Here is a 26,285-nt window from a genome sequence, read left to right on the forward strand (position 1 = left end):
CCCCTTTAACAACATTGCCTTTCCCTCTTCCATCAAACATGCAGTTACCCTTCCGCCACTGAAGAAGTCCACATGACCATTTTGAACTCTGTAACTACGACCAGATTTATCTTCTCTCTCATACCAATCCCAACTATGAAGGCACACAGAAGTGTCTTTTTATACTGATGTACGTGACAACCGTTAAAGGGTAGTTTGCAGTGCGCTAATGGGCTGAGCGCACTCCATGTTCAGTGGGTGCGTGTTGGCTGTGTAATACAGCCGACACCTCATTGCAACCTGCGGAATCAAAGATCACTTTGATTCCACCCATTCAACCCCTTAGATGCCACACAGGTGAATGCTGTAAAAATAATAATAATAATAATAGTAATAATAATAATAATAATAAAAAATTGCCAGAATTGCTGATTTTTGGCCAACTTAGCTACCCAGAAAAATTAAATAAAAAGTGATCAAAAAGTCACATGTACCCCAAAATGATACTAATAAAATATACAGCTCGCCCTGCAAAAAGTAAGCCCTCCTACCGCTTAATTGACGGAAAAGTTATGACTCTCAATATGCGGCGACACCTAACAATTTTTTTTTTGACAAATAGTTTTTTCTTTGTTAGAGGGGTAAAGCACAAAAAACACTATACAAATTTGATATCCCCGTAATCTTATCAACCGGTAGAATAAAGTTAACATGCCATTTTTACCGCACAACACTGTAAAAACTAAACCTAAACAACTATGTCGGAATTGCTGTTTTTTTTCCCATTTCACGCCACAAAGATTTTATTTTCTGTTTCCCAGTACATTATGAGGTAAACTAAATAGTGCCATTGAAAACTACAGCTTGTTCCGCAAAAAAAACAAGCCCTCAGATGGCTATGTGGAAAAATAAAAAGTTATAGCCTTTGGAAGGCGGAAGGAATAAATGAAATTGACCTGTCATTAAGGGGTTAACCATTACTTTAGTGTGAAATTATTCTTATACGAATAGTGTAAAAAATAGCCCTGCATGTCACAATATAAAAGAAAATAATCATATTATACCCCTGTTCCATATCATATCTGAAAGTAAACACCTGGAACATTGTAAAAATGCCACCCAGCATTTTGATGCAAGTTTGCATGAAATTTGAAAAATGCATAAAATAAATGCATACAAATTATTGTTTGGAGCTAGAAGTCTGACCAAAGCAGAGCTTGAAACGCACAACTTCTTCTAAAAATAAAAGTTCAATTTCATACATGCGACTTATGTCAGTATGCACATATCTTACAGATATGCACAAAATTAGTAGAACTGAAGAGACCAAAAATATCCATGATCCGGATTCTGGTAAACATCAGAGTCACAAAGTCGACAAATGGTCTGATTAGACTCAGGGGTGATTAGATGTGTAAGGGTAAGGCCATATGTTGCGTCGTTGCTGCGGTTTTCTTGCGTTTGAAAACCGCATGCGGTCAACTGCATGTTTTTTTTGTCTCTGTAATGCTGCAGTTCTGTTGCGTTTTTTAAAACAAATAGTTTATGAACATAGTTTTCACTCGTGGTTAAGTTTGTTAGGTGCTTCCTGTATATACAGGGTGGGCCATTTATATGGATACACCTAAATAAAATGGGAATGGTTGGTGATATTAACTTCCTATTTGTGGCACATTAGTATATGGGAGGGGGGAAACTTTTCAAGCTGGGTGTTCACCATGGCGGCCATTTTGAAGTCGGCCGTTTTGTATCCAACTTTAGTTTTTTCAATGGGAAGAGGGTCATGTGACACATCAAACTTATCGAGAATTTCACAAGAAAAACAATGGTGTGCTTGGTTTTAACGTTACTTTAATCTTTCATGAGTTATTTACAAGTTTCTGACCACTTATAAAATGTGTTCAAAGTGCTGCCCATTGTGTTGGATTGTCAATGCAACCCTCTTCTCCCACTCTTCACACACTGATAGCAACACCGCAGAAGAAATGCTAGCACAGGCTTCCAGTATCCGTAGTTTCAGTTGCTGCACATCTCGTATCTTCACAGCATTTTGTTCAGTGATGAGGCAAACTTTTATGTGAATGGTGAAGTTAACAAACAAAACCCACCGCTATTGGTCTGACACTAACCCACATTGGATAGATCCCTCCAAGACTGTTGAAACACAAAAATTGATGGTATGGTGTGGTATATGGGGTACAAAGATAGTGGGGCCATTCTTCATCAATGGAAACCTCAAGACCATGGGATATCTGAAATTGCTACATGATGATGTGTTTCCCTCTTTATGCACTGAAGCTGACACGTTCCCTGAGTTTTTCCAGCAAGATGGTGCACCACCACATTATTGGTGTCAGGTCCGAGCATTCCTAGATGAACAGTTGCCTGGAAAGTGGATTGGTCGTCGTGGGCCAGTTGAATGGCCCCCTAGGTCTCCCGATCTGACCCCTTTAGACTTTTATCTTTGGGGTCATCTGAAGGCAATTGTCTATGCTGTGAAGATACGAGATGTGCAGCAACTGAAACTATGGATACTGGAAGCCTGTGCTAGCATTTCTTCTGCGGTGTTACTATCAGTGTGTTAAGAGTGGGAGAAGAGGGTTGCATTGACAATCCAACACAATGGGCAGCACTTTGAACACATTTTATAAGTGGTCAGAAACTTGTAAATAACTCATGAAAGAATAAAGTAACGTTAAAACCAAGCACACCATTGTTTTTCTTGTGAAATTCTCGATAAGTTTGATGTGTCACATGACCCTCTTCCCATTGAAAAAACTAAAGTTGGATACAAAATGGCCGACTTCAAAATGGCCGCCATGGTCAACACCCAGCTTGAAAAGTTTCCCCCCTCCCATATACTAATGTGCCACAAGCAGGAAGTTAATATCACCAACCATTCCTATTTTATTTAGGTGTATCCATATAAATGGCCCACCCTGTAGTTCATTACAATGCATTGTAGAACTGTTAGCAAAAATGCAAGCAGTTCAGCAACAACTTTGGCATTGCGGTCATTAACTGCATGCGGTCGGACATTATTTAGATGCGTTCAACTGCATAAAAAACACATTGTACTATAATAGCAGCAGTCTGCCCATAACAAAAATGTCACCATTGACTTCTATTAAAAAATGACTTGCTGCAGTTTAAAAACGCAACATAAACGCAACGTGGCCGCACCGTGTGGCCTTACCCTTACTGCTCATTTTCTCACTCGTTTAATAGGAAAAAAATACCCCCTTTAAGTGGATTTGTCACCACTCTTGACATGTCTATTTTAGTAAATACTTTTATTCCCTATGAAATAACAATTCTGATATATATTTTCTTAGAACGCTGCTTTATGTTGTTCCTCTTTTATTCCCTTAAGAAAATTATTAAAAATTGACAATTGGGTGTTACCATTTCCCTTGTCAAATTAGTGTGTCCCTACACAGTCTCACTCTGTCAGCGCTGATTGCACACTGTCGGACTGTGCAGTGTCTACCCTTCAACTAGTAACACCCAGTTGTCAATTTGTTTATACATTTCTAGAAGAAATAACAGAGGAACAATGCAATGCAGAGTTCTAAGAAAATATATCTGGAGAAGTGACAGATCTTTAAATGTGAAAATTACATAATATATATCCTCTCTAATTGGTGAAAGGAGTGCTAATGTGAACAAAAGTTCATGCATCCCCCCATCCTGGGGTCACTGGAAGGCTGTACAAGGTGAGAGATGAGAGTATCAGGCTGTGACCTTTCTCTGCTGCTGTCCAGCGGAGTAGACAAAAGAGGTACAGAGGTAGCAATCGCACCTGGGCCCTGGTGCTTAAGGGGATCCAAAGGCTCCTATCACACATAAGAAGACACCAGTATTATAAATTGTGCATGGTAAATTGGGAGACATCTAAAAATATTGCACTGAGGCCAAGGTCAATGAGGCCGAGGAACTTCAAGTTATACCTCTTCTGGTCTGACTTGCAGCTTATCCTTTAATCAGGTAGTAAAACATTTATTTCTGTTCCCAGAATATTGCACCTAGAGATTCTGTGCTTTAATATGATAAGATATAGGCTCTAGGCCTTGTATTCTAATTCAGAAGGTCATTCTTGTCTGGACTTCCATTTTAAAGTTTTCTTCTAAAGTTACTCTCCTACTCGATGTGACATTGGGAATGGAGAAGCATAACTGCATGCTGTGGGAGACAGTTGTTGAGGCAAACGTATGATACCCAGCGAGTATCGTGCATGGGTCCTGCTTTGTACGCCACTGGCTGAAGAAATAAGGTACAAGTAAGGCTTAAACAATAAACATAATAAATTTGGTGCTCACATGTAATTTTTTTGAGCAATATGCGTTACAATTTTTTTGCATTTTCTTTGGTAAATCTCCCCTATTATCTATGGTCATCAGTAGTGGCAGTTAGAGTATTCTCTATCAAAGGCCCTGGGTGGCTCATGACAGCAGTGTTCAGTTATTACATTGTCATTGTGTTATGTAGTTTTCCAGTTGTAGTATTTTCTATGTTGACTAAAAAGTGACTAATGACTGTGTACAGTAGCTCCATTGCTCCATTGTCATGACCAGCTCAGACTTCAGAGGACAACAAGAAATTTCCAGAACCGGCTTGTTCAGGTATCTGGCCAAAACTGAATTTTCTGCTCATTTCAGAAGAGATTTAAATTGACAAGATAAGTTATAAAAACTAGAATTTAATATGCCTTTGAGAAATTGAAGGTTGGCAGTTATTTTGTAAAATGAGGTCCCTTGAATAGATTTCATACTATTTGCGCAATACAAATAATACAAGGACATTTATTGTAAGTTACAGTGAGATAGATTTACTTTGCTTTCTTTTGATAAGAGACATCTTATGACTAACTATGCTAGTTAGATTGTGTTCTAATTGAGATCTACAAATGTTTACTTTGCTAAACATTACGTTTAATCAGTTTAAATTGAAGTATACTCCATTAAAGGGTTATTCAAATCGTAGACATTTATGGCATATACACAGGATATATACTTATATCGAGAATGGGGTACCTACGACCCCCATCCCTACGGTGAGGCGGCCACAAGCCACCGATTCCAGTCAGAGACTAAGTGGAGAGGGAGTCAAACATGTGCATGGCTCTCTCCATTTTGTTCTACAGTATGTGAGCAACGGAAAGAGCCGAGCAGCGCTTGCTCAGCTGTTTCTGTAACTCCCATAGAACAGAATAGAGTGCGTGTCCCCCTTCCATTCATTCTACACCTAGATGTGAGTCCCTATATCTCTAAGGGTTAAGTCCAAACGTTGACCATGTGCCCAGCAGTTGATCTGTTTATAAAATCTGTTAGTCGTGAATTTGAGAAAATACCTAACAATATAAAATGCGACCACATGACACAATTGCAATGGCAAAGCCTTAACAAAATAGCAAAGTTAGATGATGTTGTGTTTAAAGCGGCCGATAAAGACGTAAATGTTGTTATCTAGCCATGTACTATGTATGAAACTGAGGCATATAGACAATTACATGACAAAAACTGTTACAAGAGATTGACATATAACCCTTTGTCCGCTTATAGATCTGATCTATAAAATATACTAATGAAAGCTTTACTAGACAACACAATTACAAAAGAATCATATGAAGCACTCATCCCTTCTGATCCTACGATATCGACACTTTATTTACTACCCAAGGTCCACTAAAAACGCCAATCCCCATTATATCAGGTAGAGGTAATATGATCGAGCAAATGTGTAAATTTATTGATTACAATTTGAAAGGATTTGTTGAATGCCTACCTTCATACATACGTGATATGACTGACCTGCTACAAAAGGTAGATGGGATCAGCATTGAGGATGACATGTCCCTGGTCACTTGTGACATTGAGTCACTATACACCTGTATCCGCCATGTGGATCGCCTTAAGGCGACTTCTTTCTTTCTTGCCACAGGGAATGTGGAATTAGCATTCTCCAACTTTATCCTCACTTTGCTTGAGTTTGTTCTTACACATAATTTTTTTTATTTTCAACTGATCCTTCTACCTGTAGCTCCAAGGAACAGCAATGGGGGCTGCATGTGCACCCTCCTATGCCAACCTGTTCCTGGGGCTGTGGGAGAGGGATATTTTTTCATGATGGTCAGGATGTCTCGATTGACCAGGTCATTTTTTTGGGCCAGGTATATCGATGACATCCTGATCATTTGGTAAGGTACATTAACGTCATTAAAGATTCTCATGCACAATCTGAACAATAATGACTTTAATATTAAATTGACGTTGCACTAAGACAAATGTCAGGCAGAATTCTTGGATGTTAAATTATCCAAGGATGAACATAGAAAAAGATATAGATGAGATTCAAACCATTTTTAGAAAAGATTTTTCAAATGAGACCCTAGTCAAACTAAAAGAGGATCTGGATAAAGAATATGCCAAATGGGAGAAGGACATATGCTCTGTTAAATGAGGCAAATTTCAACCGGATGTACAATATTACCAATCCAACAGGGTATATAGGTGGTGCATGAAATGAGATCGATCTAGATCTATATCTCGCTCTAGACCCTCTTCTATATCATCCCAAACTTCTGGTGATGAGTTAGGTAGAATACGGGATACAAAAAACAGCACTAACATCGGAACCAAGCAGGGATCCCAAGGTTCACGGAGATATTACGACAGACATGCAAAACGTAAAAATCCACTGAACCATCAACAGGATAAGATATCCGGAAACAACTTAGAGGTAATAAACCTGTCTTCTCATGTCCTCTCTGATGCCCAATGTGAGGTTCTCAGTAGATGGTTGACATATTCACCCACCACTTCTTTCGATTTTTTTACAGATTTGAATGATTTACATTTATTCTTTAGAAAATTGGTGCTAAAAAAAATTACATAGCAGGGGTTCTGGAGCTTTGGAGATTACTAGTGAAATGGAAAGGGAGGCTTTACAGGCCTTAGAAGAATTATTACGAGAAAAGGCTGCTATGACAACAGGTACGTTTCCAACGTCGGTTTTACCAGGATCCACAAGGTGTCCCCCCCCCCTTATCTCTGTGCCCCCAAGTCTAAATTTATGAGTTTAAACAACTGTCCACTTCTAGGAACAATGACAATTTAACAGCTCCTCAGAGGAAAGCTCTGAGAGAGCTTCAATCTCTTGATGATGTTGTTATTAAGGCCTCAGATAAGGGGGGCAACATTGTGGTCTGGCCGACAGACAAATACGAGAAAGAAGCATTTAGACAATTAAGTGATAAACAGACGTATGCTAAACTAAGATATAACCCATTGTCCTCATTCTCCTCAGAACTGGCTAAGATTTTAAATAGAGCCTTGGATAAGGGGATTATCCCTAACAAAATCTATGAAGGACTTATGACTAATGACCCTAAGATTCCTACACTGTACTTTCTGCCAAAGATCCATAAGAGTCCCACGGACCCTCCGGGACGTCCAATTGTGTCAAGTATGGGAGGTCTATGTGACCCCATATGTAAATTTATTGATTACTACTTAAAACCCTTAGTCATTGAGTTAACATCTTATGTAAAATACTCGACGGACGTCCTAGGGAGGATAGATGGGATCCAAATAGAGCCAGACATGTACCGTGTAACCGCAGACGTTGAGTCATTATACACTTATTTACAACATCATGAGGGGTTGGAGGCAGACCGCTTCTTCCTGGGGACCAGCAACTGGGATGGAGAAACGTGTGAATTAATCCTGGAGCTATTACAATATATTTTGAGCCACAATTTCTTTGTGTTCAAGGATAATTTCTACCTCCAGATACAGGGCACTGCCAATGGGGTGGCATGTGCGTCATCCTATGCGAACCTGTTTCTAGGATATTGGGAGAGATGGGTTTTCCATGGGGATGGCGCCCATGCCGCGGACCATGTGCAGTGCTGCTTACTCAACATAGATGATTTTCTTTTTGTGTGGCAGGGATCTGAGTCTGAGTTGATGTGTTTCATGCAGCAATTAAATGTGAATCAGTTTAATGTCAGGTTGACATACAGTTTTCATAGACACAACATTGAATTCTTGGACATACAAATTTTCACTGATCAGTGTGGATTTCTTCAAACGGATGTTTTTCGTAAATCAACATCTGTCAATTCACTGCTGCATGCCTCATCCTCTCACACACTGTCCACAGTTAAAGCCATCCCGGTTGGTCAGTTCCTCAGGATGAGGCGGATCTGCTCCACTGACCGTCTCTTTGAAAAGCAATCTGAGCACCTTAGATCTAGGTTTGAGAATAGAGGGTTCAGTAGAAGGACAATTAAGGCAGGGTACAGCAGGGCCAAAAGCACATCATGCAGTGATTTATTGAGAATTAAAGTCCATAGAACAGGAGAAACTGATGTACGGTTTATAACAACGTACAACAGTCAATGGGAGAGGATGAGGACAATTCTAGGGCGACATTGGTCTATCCTAGGATCAAAACCAGCTCTGGCTCTCTGTTTGGCTGAGAGGCCAATGATGACGGCCAAGAGAAACAGGAATCTCAGCGACCTCTTCGTCAAAAGCCACTATATACCGAAAAATCTGAATCCCTTTGGATCACGGGGACCGAGAGTAGGTTGTTATCCTTGTGGTGATTGCATAGCATGCCCTAACATCAGCAGAGTGACAGATTTTGTGTCAGTGGACGGGAGTAGATCCTTTGAGATTAGAGACTATATCTCCTGTAGTACCACACACCTAATCTACAACGTGGTATGTGGATTTCCTAAGGTCTATATAGGCCTGACATCCAGAGAACTGAGGTTACGCACCAGAGAACATGTGCGGGACATCGCCAGAGCTAGTGCCATAAACGACCTCACAGAGTTAAAAACTCTGCCAAGGCACTTCAAATTATATCATGGATGTAATCCTAAATCCCTTAAGGTTCGTGGAATTGACCGTCTACATTGTGGCATCAGGGGGGGGGAATTTGAAGAAGGTCCTGGCACAAAGAGAGTGCAAGTGGCTTGTTAAACTGGGCTCAATGACACTGTTCGGACTTAACGAGAAACTTAGCTTTGCCTCATTTCTTTAAATAAATGTAATTTCACCACTAGCACATTTTTAATCTAATTTCTTTTGTGTCTTGTACTATAACATTTTATTAGATATCTGATGTATCATCTTTCTTCAGTCTGATCGCCTCCATATAGGAGATACAAACTCTAGACCCAGATGACCCCTATAATATGGACTGAGAAGACTTCAGTAAATTCATTGTATTTTGACGTAGATTTAATATTGATAATCCTGTTATCTCCTTTCCCCTTTATTTCTTTGAGAAGTGTTTTATGTCACATGTTGTTGCTTTTTCTGATATGACCCTGTGGTCTCTTTTGCACATTATTTTGTTATGGGATACATATGTGATGTGTTATAATATGCATAATTATATTCCTATTAGTTTTACATATTACTTTTATCTTCAAGAAGTGACCTATTTAATCACTGTAATAATATTCACTTTACGGGGTCTATTATAACCAGTATTGTATTATTATGTTCACATTCATATCTCACCATTTTGTTTTATACTAGTTATTGGGTTATACACACAGTATATTTTGCGGGGACAATTTCTTCTCCCCCTTTTTCTGAATGTTGTTATTCACATAAATCTATGCACTAAACACACCTTTTGCTAATATACACAATACCCAGCACTGGCCACTATTTGGGCTGATCCTCAGGGATATTTGGAATGGGTGGGATTTGCTACGTAATTAGTGGATCAGTAATATGTTACCTGTGATTCTTATCGCCCCAGCTGTTTAATGAGGTGCGCACTCCACGTGCACATGACCAGTTGTGTCGCCTGCCCCACCTCCCATAGCGCACTGCGCATGTCCGGTATTCCTGGTACGCGTCAGGAACCTAGATGTGCGCTACGGCGCTGGAGGCCGGAAGTGGGGCATGCCTCACTTCCGGTTGCGTCGGTGGATATGCACCTCGATCCCATCGACGCTGAACAACAGCAGAAAACACCTGGGTCTTCTATTATTTAAGGCCAAGACCGCAGCAGGACTCTATACACCCCTGAGGAAGCAGACATCGCGAAACGCGCGTTGGGTCTCAATACAAGGTATTCAGGCTTCCATGATCATTGACATGGGTAAGGTTCCATTCACTTTTTTTTTATATCTAGTGTAGTAGTGCAGCTACTGGACAGTGCAGAAACTGTCAGGTTTTAAGCAACCAGGGAGCATGTACAGCAGAGAGGGTTTTCTCTGCTGTTGCTTTGGTGTAAAGCCCGGAATAGGGCCTCGTTTGCTGGGGTGTGAAGGAGAAGGTCGGCTTCCACTCCATACAGACAGTCCGCGTCTTGGGCTGTCTGATGAGCTTAGTTAGGCTTCACCTGAGACGGCTCTTTAATTCAGGTGTGAGCAGTTCACACAGGGCTCTCAGTCTGGGGAAGACAGGCATGCTAGCCTGTGAAAGTCACCACCGTGTGAGGTAAAGCTGTGAAGGTTTTGAGGCGCTGGGCACAAGGCTCATTGTCTCATAGTGAGGGACAATGAATGTGTTAGTTAGAGGCTGGACGGCCTAGGGTTTATTTTGTATGTTTATTGTTGTAACACTGATTGCTGTGGTGTAGACAATAAAGCTTGCTGCGGCTGGTTTAAACCTTTTATTCAAGGAGTTGGAGTGAACTTTCTATATGTGTCAACCATCTCACCCGGGAGATGGCGATCCTGTGAGTTAAATTTACTCCAAGTTGTCACACTAGGCTTTCCCTAAACTCTTCCCAGGACTACTATGTCCATTATCGGATTGGTTTTTACATGAGGGGTTAGCCAACTATAGGACAATATACCACCCATTTCATATATCCTCATTCTAAGGACTACCGTGTAACACCTTATTGCTGTATATACATGGATAGTCTCTCTCCTTGTATTATGTAACATTATAGAGTCTTTCTATTTCATTATGAACCTTAAATGTTTGTCTTATTTTTGTAATTAATAAAAGTGTGTTATATTTATATATATATATATATATATATATATATATATATATACACACACGGCTTCGTACTCCGCTTTTTCTTTGTATAAATATGGTTTTCTTCGGACTGATGTATTTTGGAAAACCACTGCAGTCAAGTCACTTCTCCATGCTTGTTCCTCTCACCCCATACAGACCATAAAAGCAATACCAACGGGTAAATTTTTGAGGATTAGGGGGATTTGCTCTTCAACTGAAGTGTTTGAAAAGCAAGCATATGGCCTCACAAATCGCTTTCTGGCCCGCGGATACAGTAAAAGATCTATAAAAAAAAGCATACCATCGTGCCAAGAATACTCCAAGAGAAAATCTCTTATTCCCTGAACCAGAATATAAGAACGAAACGCAGGTATGATTCACAACTGACTACTATTCGCGTTGGTTTCAGATGAAAGAAATCATGAGACAATTTTGGCCTATTTTACTTATAGTTCTTACCATCGAAAAATACATCACTAAATATCCCAGTATCTCTGCTCGACGGTCGCGAAATCTCAAAGAACATCTTGCGAGAAGTTATTACCAACGTATCAGTTTGAAGTTTCCATTTGGTACTAAGGGCCCGAAGTAGCGCTGTAAAGCGTGTGGATGGTGTATTGCGTGTCCCAATATTGAGAGGGCAACTTCCTTTGCCGATTCGGCGGGTAAGAAAATCTTTGCCATTACACATTCCATTACGTGTTCCACAAAGGCAGTAGTTTATTACGCTACGTGCCCTTGCCCCAAAATTTATGTTGGCCTTACCTCCAGAGAGTTTAAAGAGGCTACGTCACCACATTATAAGTGCCCTATCTCTTACATAATGTGATTGGCGCTGTAATGTAGGTAACAGCAGTGGTTTTTATTTTGAAAAACAATCATTTTTGAGGAAGTTATGAACTATTTTAGCTTTATGCTAATGACTTTCTTAATGCCCAACTGGGCGTCTTTTTACTTTTGACCAAGTGGGCGTTGTGGAGAGAAGTGTATGACAGCAAGCGTGATCTCGAGTAAGTGACACACATTAACGTTACCGAAGCGTCGGGAGTGTTTAATAGGCATCGCGTCCTGGCTGGAAGCGATGTCTATTTACTGTCAAGACACTTCAGTAACGTTAATGTGTGAGTATGTGACTGCACATAGTGAACAACGCAGGATCACTATGAGATGAGTAAATGAATGGGGAGAAGTGTATGACGCTGATTGGTCACTGATTGGTCAGCGTCATACACTTCTCTCCACAGCGCCCACTTGGTCAAAAGTAAAAGCACGCCCAGTTGGGCATTAAGAAAGTCATTGGCGTAAAGCTAAAATAGGTCATAACTTGGTGAAAATTGATCGTTTTTCTAAATAAAAAACACTGCTGTTACCTACATTACAGCGCCAATCACATTATGTAAGAGATAGGGCACTTATAATGTGTTGACAGAGCCTCTTTAAAGTCCAGGTTAGAGAGCATGTAAGAGATATTGTGGGAGCAGCAGAAGTTGATGTCTTGGAAAACCAATTGCCGGACATTTTAAGATGTATCATTCATGCGATGAAACTAAAAGTTAGGGGTATAGACTGCATTGAAACCAATATTTGGAAAAGTGACATAACACAAAAACTGGCAAAAAGTGAGTCCAAGTGGATCTGGACTCTTGGGACTATGCACCCTCTTGGATTAAATAAGAGTTTAAACTTTGCTCCATTCCTTTGACCATTGACCTGCAACGGGTCATTTTTTTAATATATTTTTAACTATGTTTTGTAATGTTTGATGTTGATGACATCTAATGGCTCTTTTTCATGAATTTACATTATATAGATGGATCTTGTCTTGGTTCTACTGCAGGTGGAGAGAATGGATTACAGAATGTTGGAAATCAACTGAGAATCAAATATGGAAAACATTGCCAGCGATGACATTTATTTATGTCTTACACATGCTTTACTTATGTCATGTTTATTTCACTAATACTGTTTTATTGTTGAGTATTTTCACTGCAATATCTATTATATATTTATTATAGATTTGTATTTATTTTGCATATTTTCTGCACTTTTTCATATTTTCCCACACTTTCTCACCTTTATTTCCATCGGTCTAGTCCATACTGATTCATTTATTATCAATTCTGGTCAACTCTCATTGATCCATTATTGTCAACACCTGATATTTTCACACATTGTTTTTTATTCTTTTCATTTGATTTTCCTTTTTTTCACCATTTTTGCACATTTATTATTATTTTAATTTGTACCATACATAATTTTTTTCATCATTATATGATTTAAACAACCTTGTCTCTAACCATGTTTTCCCACTTGCTGATGTCTATATCTAACATATTTCAATCTTTCATTTTATTACTATCTTATAGATCATGCTCCATTCTCATCCCCCCTTTTTTTTGTAATTTTTTTTTCCTTTTTGGATCCGTCTTCCCAGCTGGGTATTTATACTTGCAATTCTATTCATCAATATCTGCTGTGCCGTGCACTTACGTCAGGGGGGACTAGCCGGTGTGTCTTACGGTGTCCTTGTCTCAATTGGGATGGGCGTGGTTTCCAACATCAGTTGCCGCTGACCTACGACCCTCTTGATGATGCGGGACCGGAAGTATTCCGGCGGCCATATTCAAACCTGGCGCATGATACCAGAACAGGCAAACATTTTTACAATTTGATAATCTTCTGCATCTACCCGATTGGATAGACTACCTTTAAATAGAGGCCTCCGATGGAGAGACGCCACCCCCGGCCGAAGACATCCTGCTGAAACGCGCATCGGGTCTGGCGTCTTTCTTTGTAGGAGCAGCATCATGGGTATGTTTCCATCTTTTACATACTGATCTGTTTACGATTTTTCCATGGCACAGACGATCATTCTTCTCTGTTCACTTGTATTTCTACTTGCAGACTTACCCCTTATTTAGGGTCCATGGCCTTGCAAACACACATATATATATACAACCATTCTTTTGGGTGTCTCCATGCCTTCGTTGCATTAACCCTTGTACATGCTCCTTGCATAGACATATGCATTTTTCATGCTTTGCATGGCTCATCTTTTAAATTGTTTGTATACATCCCAAATAAAGAATTTTTGTATTTTTTCATACTTCATATGTTATTTGTACCCCATGTTTGCAGGTTATATACAACTAGATGTGCCAGCCAGCAGGGACAGGGTTAAGGGGACCCCCGTTTTTCACATAGATGTGGGTTCCAGAGCTGGGACCCGCATCTAGCACACATTTATGGCATATCATGTGTATATAACATCCCAATAGAATATAAAGATAACTACCATGAATAGTAAAAAATATACATCTTTATTAATACATAGCGATACATGGCATTACAATAATAGATACAGCAAAAGTGAAGGATCATATATAAGGAGAAATAGCAGTCAGGTACAGATGACAACATACCATAAGGGAAACAAGAGACAACCAAACTCTGAAACACGTCCCAATACTGCACATACCATACACACAAGTATCGTATAGTGCCAAAAATCTATACAAAATATATGTATGTGAGGCTATATCTATGACAGAAATGCTGCCCGTAGCAAAGTGTGCATAACAAATGACCGCTACAGTTCAACGGCGCAGATACAGGCAAAAGTAACAGATATATGCCAAAAGAATTATGTGGAAACGAATATACCTGTGGACATGATGGCAGCACGGGACGTGGAGAGATGGCACAGGAACGCCTCGACGCGCGTTTCGCCTGCGACCGGCTTCGTCAGGAGGCTGATCATTATTAAAAAATGGGGGGTTTATATATTAGCAGCAAGTGACTGATTCATTGGTGGCACCTGTGGAATGCACGTCCAAAGCGGCGCTCAGAAGCCATGAAGCAAACACTGCATCAACAGGATAACAATTTAAACACCAGGCTTACTTGGAAGTTTAGTCGTTCATGTGTGGAATTTCTTGATGTCTTGATATCAAAGGATGTTGATAATATTGTCTCTACAGACATTTTTAGGAAGGAAACCGCGACCAATGCACTTCTCCATGCCACTTCCTCCCACTACCCAAAGGTCAAGAGGGCTATTCCAACAGGCCAATTTTTAAGAGCTCGGCGTATCTGTTCTAACATGAATAAATTTGAATATCAAGCTTCAGATATGTCAGCACGTTTCCGTGATCGTGGATATAATCAGAGGGATATAAGACGTGGGTATCTCAGAGATAAACAAACACCACGTGAGGGATTACTGGTGAGTAAACCAAAGTCGAAAGAAATTTTTGATCCTAATGTCAGGTTTATTACTACCTTTAACTCCCAATGGGGTGAAATTCGCAAAATTATGCAGAAGAATTGGAACGTGCTCCTCACGGATCTTGATCTAGCCAACTGCCTGTCTAAATATCCCTCTATTACTTGGAGGAGATCCAAAAATCTGCGTGATCTTTTAACCTCTAGTCAATATATTTCCAAGACTCAAATAAGCCCTTTTGGTAGTAGAGGTCCACCCTGGGGATCATTTAATTGCGGCAGCTGTGCTGCCTGCAAATTTATCATACGCTCATCCTCCTTCTATGACTCCAAAAAAGATCGGGAATACAAGATTGTGTTCAACATAACCTGTAAAACGGAGGCTGTGATTTACTTTGCAACATGCCCCTGTGATTTGATTTATATAGGAATGACTAGCAGGCCCTTTAAGACACGGGTACTTGAACACCTTAGTATGATCCGTACAGCAAACAACACCAAAGATGTTGACCAACTACAGCCGATTGCTAGACATTTCCATCAATATCACTCCTGTGACCCTAGTGGTATAAGATTTCGGGGGCATTGACAGGGTCAATTTGGGTTGTAGGGGTGGTGATATCCGTAAAGCCCTCCTGAAAAAAGAAATGAAGTGGATCACTCTGCTAAATACCACCACACCTTTTGGCCTCAATGAGGCCACTAGCTTTAAACCTTTTCTATGATTGTTATAAGCAGCACAAATTTTAGTTTTGGGGGATTGCTTATGTATTGTCAATATTCTAATCTTATTTTTGTTATATTCTAGTGTTTCTGGTTCTATTGGTGTCTCTATTTATCCTGTGAGATGTACGTCCTCCTTTATGAAGATTGCTAGTGACCATCAGTCTTGGACATGCTGCTTAGTGTTTCTGTTTTTTGTTTTTTGTTTTTGTTTTTTGTTTTTTGGTTTTGTGTTTGTTTTTGTGTTTTTGTTTGTTTTTGTATGCCTGTCTGTTTTTTGTCTGTTCATTTGCGTTTTGTTGTTTTTTGTTTTTTGTTTTTGTCTTTTGTTTTTGTTTTCTGTTTTCTGTTTTTTGTTTTTTGTTTGTTTTTTGTTTTTCGTTTACAACTATTTGTATTATTTATTTGTATTTTTGTATGTGAACTCTATATTAATGTATGCATTACATATGTTTACTTTGTCACTTATTAATGCCTTTTTTCATGCGTTATCATAGTTCTTATATTTTCAAGCACTTGCATGTATTTCATTATTTATTTATGTCTCACCTGCATCCCTACACTTTTTACTCTTTATTATTTTTTATTTTATTTATTACTTTATTATTTCTTATTTTTGATCTCTCTTTCTTATTTTCATCTTATTTATATATTTAATATTTTTTATCACTTTCTATTTTTCATAATTCTTCTTTATTGTGTTAACAATACACTCCTTTATATTTTTGGTACAAATTACACATATTCATTTTTTGTGTCACTTTTTGCATATATTTATATTCTGTTTGTTTGTTTATATATTTATTATATATATTTTATGAATTATATGAAATTTCAAATTGATCTATTATGTATTAATTTAGATATTGTATTCATATGTTTTTTATTTATTATCCGCTTTGTTTATTTTATGTATGGGTTCTCTTCTGTATTATACATATATACTTTTTATTGATGTCTCTACTCATTATATTTATTAATACTGAGATATAAAATGAAAAATTAAAAACGATATATTTTTGTCTGTATATCCATCCACTATGCAGCAGCATCCTATTAAATGTATGTACATCAGACGTCCATCGATTTCTTGATGGTCTCTGTGCTCTATTTGCACAGACGCTCATTGGCGCATGCGCTGTGGGCACTGCATCCCGGAGTGCCTCTTGTGTGTTTATGTTACCATGGTGACGTGCGTTTCAGATTTTGAGACGCATCGTCACGACGTGGACATCCTGGCGCTTCCTGTTGATGCAGTGTCTGCATCATGGCTTCTGAGTGCCGCTTTGGACGTGCATTCCACAGGTGCCACCAATGAATCAGTCACTTGCTGCTAATATGTAAACCCCCCATTTTTTAATAATGATCAGCCTCCCTACGAAGCCGGTCGCAGGCGAAACGCGCGTCGAGGCGTTCCTGTGCCATCTCTCCACGTCCCGTGCTGCCATCATGTCCACAGGTATATTCGTTTCCACATAATTCTTTTGGTATATATCTGTTACTTTTGCCTGTTTCTGCGCCGTTGATCTGTAGTGGGCATTTGTTATGCACACTTTGCTACGGGCAGCATTTCTGTCATAGATATAGCCTCACATACATATATTTTGTATACCTTTTTGGCACTATACGATACTTGTGTGTATGGTATGTGCAGTATTGGGACGTGTTTCAGAGTTTGGTTGTCTCTTGTTTCTATGTATGTCTCTATGTATGTCTCTTTGTTTCTATGTATTAATAAAGATGTATATTTTTTACTATTCATGGTAGTTATCTTTATATTCTATTGGGATGTTATGTCCCCTTGCGCTTTTGCGCTTTGTAGGTTGCTTCTGAGTCATATTGGGGATTCTCCTTTTCGCTTTACCCTGTTTTGAGGTTCTTTGTAGGTTTAATATCCTGTGTATATGCCATAAATGTGTGAGATGGGAATAACCCTTTAACTATTGCTTCAAGAATCAAAGTGGTATTTTAAAAGTGTACAAGTATATGATATATAGATATTTTGCCTCTGAATATGCCTTCTATTTATACCTCACAATATTGGTCTGCCAATTCAGATGAAAAGTTCTGGTCCAAACATCAAAACTAAAATTTGTAAATGTCATCTCTAATTTGCTTTAATTTCTGTGAAATGCATAAAAGGGTTAAGACACTTTCTGAATGTTGTTTTAAATAATTTTAGGGTGCAGTTTTTAAAATGGGGTGATTTATGGGGACTTTCTAATATATAAAGCCTTCAAAGCCACTTCAGAACTGAACTAGTCCATGAAAAAATAGCTTTTTGAAATTTTCTTGAAAATGTGAGAAATTGCTGCTAAGGTTCTAATCCGTGTAACGTCCTAGAAAAATAAAAGAACGTTAAAGAAACGATGCAAACATACAGTAGACATATGGAAAATGTAAAGTAGTAACTATTTTGTGTGGTATTACTATTTATTTTACAAGCAGTTACATTTAAATTTAGAAAAATGCTAATTTTTGCACATTTTCTCAAAATTTTGGTGTTCACAAATAAAGCTTGAATTTATCGACCAAATTTTTTTCACTAACATAAAGTACGATAGGTGACGAGATAATCTCAAAATCACTTGGATATGTAAAAGCATTCCGAAGTTATTACCACGTAAATTGACACATGTCAGATTGAAAAAGTAGGCTGTGTCCACAAGGCCAAAATTAGCTGTGAGCACACTTATTGCATTCTCTGATAAGTTTACCTATAGCATGCAGTTTTTCCCCATTGTGGGGTTTCATATGTACTGTACTAGAAATTGCTAGTTTGTTAGCGTCTTTGGCAATTTTTTTATCATGTCCTCCCCCGCATTTATGGCACCGGTTTCTTGCACTGTATGATCCGCTTTTAAACAATTTTATGTATTGTATATTTAATGAAGTATTTTTTGTACCAAATTTTAGTGTGATTACAGACCTTTTCTCTACAGGTTATATATTGTTATTGTCTACACACCTCCTACAGATGTGTTATTAGTGCCCCCTCCTACTGGTATATACTTACTCAGGGGCCAATCACCTGATGCTATTTGCTTTTGGTTGTACTGTGCTCTTTGTATTCAGATAATTATTAAAAAACACAGTAGGGCATATTTACTATTGGTGTTGCACCACAATTCTGACCTAAGTTGCACCTTCTTTTTGGCGCAAATCACTTTAAATATATTTATCAATTAGACACTATTATTAAATCTGCCCCATGTGTGTTAATGCACAATGCCTTAACTTATGATTCCTAAGTCTATGTTCACACCATGTTTGTGCGGTTCGTTTGTCGTATACGCCTGATAATGCTCCTGTTATGTATGCAGAACATTTGAATAGTCTATAATGGGCCTGACATATGCCAAAACGAGAGTAGGTTTGGCTGACGTTTGGTCATTAATGCATCAGTATACCTTTTTTTTTTTTACTGTGTTGAACTGCAGTCACTGAACTTTTCAATGTATGAGAATATTGCAAAAATAAAAATAAAAAAATGTTTATTACAATGAAAACCAAAGGGCAATGTATGCAAATGTTTACACTAGGGACTTATGTTAAGCTTATATGTTGGGAGATTTATACACCAAAGTGAACTTGTGTGAATAGACCCTTAAAAATAAATTTCTCTAGTTCACTTCAAATACTATAGAAAAGTAGAATCTAGTCAATGACTTTGACATTCCAAAACTTGAACTTTTGTTGCTTCAACCATTTTTTGGTAGAATGAATTTCAATATTATGTCGAGATTTAGTCGACAAACCCTTATTTTCTATAAATATCCGTGTATATATATATATATATATATATATATATATATATATATATATATATATATATATATATATATATATGTTACTTTATATTACTGTTGAAGTAACTTTTGTATGACAAGTACTCCTGAGCAGAGTAACAATGACTATCAGATGGAAAAATGAGAATAATCCACAGAAGATGAGTTAGGCAGTAACCCTTTCGAGCAGAACTCTTTTTTTAAGGTCACCAGAATTTTTCTTTGGTCAAGCTATGGCATGCACTCGTAAGCCTGTTTGGTGTAGGAAAAACTTTTGTAACTCTCAGATTTACTTATTTTTTAAATAAACTAATACTGAATAGTAATTCACATTTACACATACCAATTTTAACCATTGTTGTACTTTACAGAAGTAGTGAGATTTTATATTCTCCCGAACAGGGTTTACGAAAATCCTGACCACTCAACGCAGCCGAGAACTGCACTCTTTTTAAAAAATGCTGTGGTTGATTTTCATGTGACTGTCTTGTGACAAATATGTCAATAAGAAAGGGGTGAAAATTTTATTACAAGTCATATGACAGTTGCTATTGAATGTGTTGCATAGTAAATGTCTGTCGCCCTAGCCCAAATTCTAGATGTTTTATCCCTTAGGCAAAATTAATTAAGTATGATAAAGAACAATAATCATTATAGCTTTTGCTAATAATCAATGGCCATTATTATATGCTAATGCTACATATATGTATGATTTGCCTCTGAAATTAATTTTATATAATCTTGCTAGCTAAGATCTGTTCTTAAACGGTATTCTCTGAATATCAGACTACTGGCCTCCTTACCAGGACTTGTTTTGAAATAAGACTGCCAAGTTCACTGAAGAAAGATTAAGCTTGTAAATAGAATGATGTTGCTATTAGTACGCAATTCCAATGTGGCCAATAACTTGTAAGGCGGTTCCCGGATGACAGTTAGCCAGAAAATATATTTAAAAGGCAAATTTAAAAATCAATCTTTAGATCTTTTGTGTAACTCTTAAGAGGATCTCCGTGGCCTTGTCTTTATTATTTCTCTCTATTTTAATCTTTTTATTGTAACCTTACTTCTTAATACTTTTTCATTTACTTTCACTGTGAGACGAGAGAATTTGTTCAAGAATTCCTTATCAAGTAATATCTTATCTGTTGAACCAAGATTTAACCCGTTTGCGCACCCTGACATGCCATTACGTCCGGGTGTGGGGGCTGATGTCTGGAGCGCGCCCATGCGCTGAGCGTGCTCCATATGCTGCAGGTGTTGGCTGTATTTTACAGCGGACACCCGGGACTAACAGCTGGCAGCAGCAATCACGCTGTCCCTGGCTGTCTAACCCCTCAAATGCTGCGGTCAATCGCGACCAAAGCATCTGAGGTGTTGAAACAAAATAAAAAAGTTAACAAAATTGGTATCGCTGCATCTGTAAAAGTCTGAAATATTACAATATAGTGTTATTTAATGCGAACGATGAAGGCCGTAAACAATAAAAAAATTAAAACGCAAAAATTGCAGTTTTTTGGTCAACTTCGCTCTCAAAACAAATGTAATAAAAAGTGATCAAAAAGTTCTACATACCAAACAATGGTACCAATAAAAACTACAACTCGTCCCGTAAAAAAGTTATGGCTTTCAGAATGTGGCGACACAAAACATTTTTTTTTTAACAAAAAATTTATTATAAAAAAAAAGTAGTAAAATATAAAAAAAAACTATATACATTTGGTATCACTGTCATAATATTGAGCCACAGAATAATGATAAGTTGACGTTTTTACCGCACGGTGAAAGCCGTAAAAACAAAACCCCAAAAAACATTGAGGAATCACAGTTTTTTCCAACTTCAGCCCGCAAAGAATTTATTTTCAGTTCCCCTGTACATTATATGGTACTATAAATGATACCAAAAGAAACCACAACTCCCCTCGCGAAAAATAAGCTCTCACACCACTCTATTGACGGAAAAATAAAAAAGTTATGGCTCTTGAAATTCGGGAGTGAAAGACGAAAATGAAAAATAAAAAAATGGCTTCGTCCCGAATGGGTTAAGAAGGGTAAAAAGGGGAAACCGGGTAACTATTGTCCGGTAACACCTGTGATAAGTAAAATGTTTGAAGGTATTTTAAGAGATGAACTGCAAAAGTATATACGATGATTAATCTAATAACTGATACCCAGCATGCATTCATGAAAAACAGGTCGTGGCTAACCAACATTCTAGGTTTCTTTTAGAAGGTATGAGCAAATCTGGATGTTGGTCAAGTGACTGATGTGATTTATCTGGATTTTTCAAAAGCATTTGATACGGAAACTCACAACAGCCTTATACTGAAGCTACAAATGCAGGGACTGGGGACAATGCATGCATATGGGACAATGATTGTTTAAGGGACAGAAAACAGAGTCCTTCGGTATGGTACACATTGAAAATGGGCGAAAGTCAACAGTGGCATACCACAAGGATTGGTGTTAGGCCCAATTCTTTTAATATTTTTACTAATGACCTTGTGGATGCGATTGAGAGTAAGGTGTCAGTTTTTGCTGATGACTGTTGGATTTTGCAGAATACTCAAAACTCTGCTTGATTGTAGAATACTACAGAAAGACCTTGGTAAGCTGGCGGCCTGGGCAAGAAGGCGGCAGATGGAATGTAATGTTGATAAATGTAAAGTAACACACCTAGTCAATAGAATTACTGCATATCAATTAAATACAATAAACTGGGGATAACAGAACTAGAGAAAGTAAGCTATGCAGCAATTCTTAATGTCTAGTAGCAGCTGCAAAAGCAAATTCTATTTTAGGGTATTAAATAGAGAGATAATAACTCGAGATCCAATTGTAATATTGTCCCTCTATAGATCCCTTAGAGGTTATTTTATTAACATGTATAAATATAAGCTTACATGGTGTAAAGGATCTGCCAGGCACAGCTTCGGGGTTAACTCCCATAATTAATCAGTCAGCACCTGAATCTACATCCCTAAGACTGACTCCAGCTTCCACCACTCAGGCTGGCAGGCTTAGGAGTGGGAGAGCCTATCGCAACCTGGCCAGACTCAGCTAGCTCCCGCCCTCGGTTTATTTAAGCCTGCCCTTCCTGTCCCTCGGTGCTAAACCTGTCCCGGTAGTGGGTATCGACTCCACTCCTCTTGCTAATGGTCATTTTACACAGCATACCCCTGTTTTTGAACTCCTTGGTGGCTCCATGCATTTGGAGCAGTGCTCTGTACTGTTGATGCCGGGATTATCGTACGATTTGGTTCTAGGCCTTCCCTGGTTGCAGTTGCATAATCCCACGTTTGACTGGAATACTGGGGAGCTAACCAAATGGGGTAATGAATGTTTTACGTCATGTTTTTCTGTTAATTCTATTTCTCCCCCTGAGGAGGCGAACACGCTACCCGAGTTTGTTCAGGACTTCGCTGATGTTTTCTCTAAGGAGGCCTCCGAAGTGTTACCTCCTCATAGAGAATACGATTGCGCTATCGAATTAGTACCAGGAGCTAAGCTTCCTAAGGGTAGGATATTTAATCTTTCTTGTCCCGAACGTGAAGCCATGAGAGAGTATATCCAGGAATGCCTGGCCAAGGGTTACATTCGTCCCTCTACTTCTCCGGTAGGTGCTGGCTTCTTCTTCGTAGGGAAGAAGGATGGTGGTCTTAGGCCATGCATTGACTACCCTAGCCTGAATAAGGTCACGGTAAGGAACCAGTATCCCCTTCCTTTGATTCCTGATCTCTTCAATCAGGTTCAGGGGGCCCAATGGTTCTCTAAGTTGGATCTACGGGGGGCGTATAACCTTATCCGCATCAAAGAGGGGGATGAGTGGAAGACTGCGTTTAACACGCCCGAAGGCCATTTCGAATACCTCGTCATGCCCTTTGGGTTGTGTAATGCCCCTGCGGTCTTCCAGAATTTCATAAATGAGATTTTGAGAAATTACCTGGGGATATTTCTTGTAGTGTACCTTGATGACATACTGGTGTTTTCCAAGGACTGGTCCTCCCACATTGAGCATGTCAGGAAGGTGCTCCAGGTCCTTCGGGAAAACAAACTGTTTGCCAAAACCGAAAAATGTGTGTTTGGGGTACAGGAAATACCATTTTTGGGTCAAATCCTCACTCCTCATGAATTCCGCATGGACCCCGCCAAGGTTCAGGCTGTGGCGGAATGGGTCCAACCTGCCTCCCTGAAGGCGTTACAGTGTTTTTTGGGGTTCGCTAATTATTACAGGAGATTTATTGCTAACTTCTCGGTCATCGCTAAGCCTCTTACGGACCTCACTCGCAAAGGTGCTGATCTCCTCCACTGGCCTCCTGAGGCTGTCCAGGCTTTTGAGGTCCTTAAGAAGTGCTTTATCTCGGCCCCGGTGCTGGTTCAGCCCAACCAAATGGAGCCATTTATCGTGGAAGTTGACGCATCTGAGGTGGGAGTGGGGGCTGTCTTGTCCCAGGGTACCAGGTCCCTCACCCATCTCCGCCCCTGTGCCTACTTCTCCAGGAAGTTTTCGCCAACTGAGAGTAACTATGATATTGGCAACCGCGAAGTCTTAGCCATTAAATGGGCATTTGAAGAGTGGCGCCACTTCCTGGAGGGGGATAGGCACCAGGTAACGGTCCTTACCGACCACAAGAATCTGGTTTTCCTAGAATCTGCCCGGAGGCTAAACCCGAGACAAGCTCGATGGGCGTTATTTTTTACCAGATTCAATTTTTTGGTTACCTATAGGGCTGGGTCTAAAAATATTAAGGCTGATGCACTGTCGCGTAGCTTCATGGCCAGCCCTCCTTCGGAGGAAGATCCTGCTTGTATTTTGCCTCCAGGTATAATCATTTCCTCGATCGATTCTGATTTAGTCTCTGAAATTTCTGCTGATCAAGGTTCAGCTCCCGGGAACCTTCCTGAGAACAAGCTGTTTGTTCCCCTGCAATTCCGGCTAAGGGTACTTAGGGAAAATCATGACTCCGCACTATCTGGTCATCCAGGCATCCTGGGTACCAAACACCTCATTACTAGAAATTATTGGTGGCCTGGGTTGCCTAAAGACGTTAAGGCCTACGTCGCCGCTTGTGAGGTTTGTGCTAGGTCCAAGACTCCCAGGTCCCGACCAGCGGGCTTACTGTGTTCGTTGCCCATTCCCCAGAGACCTTGGACACATATCTCCATGGATTTTATCACCGATTTGCCTCCATCCCAAGGCAAGTCGGTGGTGTGGGTGGTAGTAGACCGCTTCAGTAAGATGTGCCACTTTGTGCCCCTCAAGAAACTACCCAACGCCAAGACGTTGGCTACCTTGTTTGTCAAACACATCCTGCGTCTCCATGGGGTCACTGTCAATATTGTTTCGGACAGACGGGTACAATTTGTTTCATTGTTTTGGAGAGCCTTCTGTATGAAGTTGGAGATTGATCTGTCCTTCTCCTCTGCCTTCCATCCTGAAACCAATGGCCAAACTGAAAGGACTAATCGATCTCTAGAACAATATTTAAGGTGTTTTGTCTCTGACTGTCAATATGATTGGGTCTCATTCATTCCCCTCGCCGAATTTTCCCTTAATAACCGGGTCAGTAACTCGTCAGGGGTCTCCCCCTTTTTCTGTAATTTTGGGTTTATCCACGGTTCTCCTCCGTTTCACCTGGTAGTTCCAACAATCCCGAGGTAGAGGTCGTTCATCGGGAACTGTGCACAGTCTGGGCCCAGGTTCAGAAGAACCTAGAAGCGTCCCAGAGCGTACAAAAAACTCAGGCTGATAGAAAACGTTCTGCTAACCCCCTGTTTATGGTCGGGGATCTGGTGTGGTTGTCGTCTAGGAACTTGCGTCTCAAGGTTCCGTCCAAGAAGTTTGCTCCCCGGTTTATTGGGCCATATAAGGTAATTGAGGTCCTCAATCCTGTCTCCTTCCGGCTGGAGTTACCCCCGTCTTTTCGTATACACGACGTGTTTCATGCCTCCCTCCTTAAACGCTGCTCCCCATCCTTGGCTCCCTCGAGGAGACCTCCTGTTCCCGTCCTCACCCCTGAGGGGGTGGAATTCGAGGTGGCCAAGATTGTGGACAGCAAGATGGTCCAAGGCTCCCTCCAGTACCTGGTCCATTGGAGAGGATACAGGCCCGAGGAGAGGACTTGGGTACCCGCCCGGGATGTTCACGCTGGGGTATTGGTCAGGAGGTTCCACCTGCGTTTCCCCAGTAAGCCAGGTCCACTTAGAAAGGGTCCGGTGGCCCCTCATAAAAGGGGGAATACTGTTAAGGATCTGCCAGGCACAGCTTCTGTATCCATGCCCATAGGTAATCAGTCTGCACCTGCTTCTATGTCTGTGAGACTGACTCCATCTTCCACCACTCAGGATGGCAGGCTTAGGAGTGGGAGAGCCTATCACAGCCTGGCCAGACGGTGGCCCCTCATAAAAGGGGGGGTACTGTAAAAGATCTGCCAGGCACAGCTTCGGGGTTAACTTCCATAATTAATCAGTCAGCACCTGAATCTACATCCCTGAGACTGACTCCAGCTTCCACCACTCAGGCTGGCAGGCTTATGAGTGGGAGAGCCTATCGCAACCTGGCCAGACT

Source organism: Rhinoderma darwinii, chromosome 3 (genome assembly GCF_050947455.1).
Source record: "Rhinoderma darwinii isolate aRhiDar2 chromosome 3, aRhiDar2.hap1, whole genome shotgun sequence".
In the NCBI taxonomy this organism is placed as follows: domain Eukaryota; kingdom Metazoa; phylum Chordata; class Amphibia; order Anura; family Rhinodermatidae; genus Rhinoderma; species Rhinoderma darwinii.